The following is a 2,744-nucleotide window of genomic DNA, read 5'->3' as shown; positions in this document are numbered from 1 at the left end:
CCCGGGATGGAGCGGGACACGCCCTGGGGCTGGAACGGGCCCGGGCACTCCCTGAGCTCCGGGAGCACCGAGGGGATGGAGCGGGGACCGGGCATTCCTGGGCTCCGGGAGCACCGAGGGGATGGAGCGGGGACCGGGCACTCCCTGGGGATGGAGCGGGAGCACAAAGGGGATGGAGCCGGGCACTCCCCGGGCATGGAGCGAGAGCCGGGCATTCCTGGGCTCCGGGAGCACCGAGGGGATGGAGCGGGGACCGGGAACTCCCCGGGCACGGAGAAGGGACCGGGCACTCCCTGGGGATGGAGCCGGGCACTCTCGGGCTCCGAGAGCTCACAGGGGATGGAGCCGGGCATGGTGCGGGAACCGGGCAATCCTGGGCTCCGGGAGCACCGAGGGGATAGAGAGGGAACCGGGCATTCCCTGGGCATGGAGCGGGAGCCGAGCACTCCTGGGCTCCGGGACCACAAAGGGGATGGAACGGGGACCGGGCACTCCCTGGGCATGGAGCAGGAACCGGGCACTCTCCGGCTCCAGAAGCACAGAGGGGATGGAACCGGGCACTCCCGGGGGATGGAGCAGGAGCCGGGCACTCCCTGAGCTCCGGGAGCACAGAGGGGATGGAGAGGGAGCCGGGCACTCCCCGGGCACGGAGCAGGAGCCGGGCACTCCCTGGCTCCAGGAGCACAGAGGGGATGGAGCCGGGCACTGCCTGGCTCCAGGAGCACAGAGGGGATGGAGCCGGGCACTGCCGGGCTCCAGGAGCACAGAGGGGATGGAACCGGGCACTGCCGGGCTCCAGGAGCACAGAGGGGATGGAGCCGGGCACTCCCTGGCTCCAGGAGCACAGAGGGGATGGAGCCGGGCACTGCCGGGCTCCAGGAGCACAGAGGGGATGGAACCGGGCACTCCCTGGCTCCAGGAGCACAGAGGGGCTGCGGGACAAAGCCGGGGCTCTTGGGCAGGGCCGGGACCCGCCGCCAGCCGGGTCTGTCCGTCCCTGCCCGGATTGACCCAGCCCGGCCGGGCAGCGCTCCCTGCAAGCCCCGGGAGGGTTCGGCACCAGGGATGGATCCGTTCTGTGCCCGGAGCTGCCGGGAAATGTCTGGGTGTGCCCGGCAGCCCCAGCTGGGAGAGGTTTGGGCAGGCAGGATGGGCATGGAGCTGTGCCAGGATGGGTTTGGGGAAAGGTTCAGCCCCAGGGGGGGCTGGCAGCGAACAGAGCTCCAGGAGAGTTTGGACAGCGCTCCAGGGATGGGATTTATTGGGATACAACCCCTGTGAGCCCTCCCCACTCAGGATATTCCATGGTTCCATGTGGATGTCAGGCTGGGAGCTCGGTGCCTTTGGGTTCATCTCAGGGTAATTTTGCATCCTCAGATTTGGGGGAAAAAAAAGCAAACCACAAAACAAAAAACCACTAAAACAAAACAAAAAACACCAAAAAACAAAAGAAAAAACCAACAAAAACAACAACAAAAAAACCCCCAAGACAAACCCCCCCACAAAAAAAAAAAAAAAAACAACCAAAAAAACCCCAAGACATACAAAAAAAAAACCCCACCAAAAAATAAAACCCCAACAAAACAAAAAAAGGAACAAAAAAACCCCAAAAACAAAACAAAAAACCACCAAAACAAAACAACCCAAAAAACCAAAAGAAAAAACCAACAAAAAAACCAAAAAAACAAAACAAACCCCCCACAAAAAAAAAAAACCCAACCAAAAAAAAACCACCCAACAAAACCCCAAGACAAACAAACAAAAAAAAAACCCCACCAAAAACTAAAACCCCAACAAAACAAAAAAACGAACAAAAAAACCCCCAAAAACAAACCAAAAAAACACCAAAACAAAACAACCCAAAAAAACCAAAAGAAAAAGCCAAGAAAAAAAAAAACAAAACAAACCCCCCACAAAAAAAAACCCAACCAAAAAAAAAAAAACACCCAAAAAACCCCCAAGACAAACAAAAAAAAAACCCCACCAAAAAATAAAACCCCAACAAAACAAAAAAACCAAACATAAAAAAAACCAACCAAAAACCACCGAAACCAACCAAACAAGAACACCAAAAAAAAAAAAAAAAAAACCAAACCCAACCCACCAACCAACAAAGAAAAAAAAAAACCACCAAAAAAACCCCAAACAAAACCAAAAAAACCAACCAAATTTTAAAAATCGTTATTTGTCACTTTCTCGGCGCTTCTCCAGACAGGTTTTTTGCCAAGCCCAGCTCCGGGCCTGGCCTGGGCTTGCCCGTTCCCGGCCATCAATAATTGGTGTCGCTGTCCCCTCCCAGTGCCACCACACCCCCGCCGTTCCCGGCCCTCTCCAGGTCCTTGTCCCCCCTCGGGAATTCCTGGAGTCACGAACAAACCCGGCTGCTCTGACTCAGAGGCTCCCCCGGGCCCCATCCCAAAGCACCAACCCCGCAGGGGCCGCCAGCACACGGGAATTAGCGCAATTAGTCATTAGCATTAATTAGTCACAGGGCTGGAGCTCAAGGCGAGAGGGCTCTGAGGACCCTCCGGCCGGGTTTCAGAGACCAAAGCTCTGGGTTTTGGTGTTTTGGGGATTTTTGGCATTTTTTGGGGATTTTTTGGCATTTTTGGGGAGATTTTTTGGCATTTTGGGGGGATTTTTTGGCATTTTTGGGGGGATTTTTTGGCATTTTTGGGGGGATTTTTTGGCATTTTTGGGGGGATTTTTTGGCACTTTTTTGGGGGGATTTTTTGGCACTTTTT

The sequence above is a fragment of the Agelaius tricolor genome, unplaced genomic scaffold (genome assembly GCF_023055355.1).
Source record: "Agelaius tricolor isolate 1412-34295 unplaced genomic scaffold, bAgeTri1.0.p SCAF_19, whole genome shotgun sequence".
NCBI lineage: Eukaryota > Metazoa > Chordata > Aves > Passeriformes > Icteridae > Agelaius > Agelaius tricolor.
The sequence above is the reverse complement of the archived record's forward strand: the minus strand, read 5'-3'. Positions refer to the sequence as shown.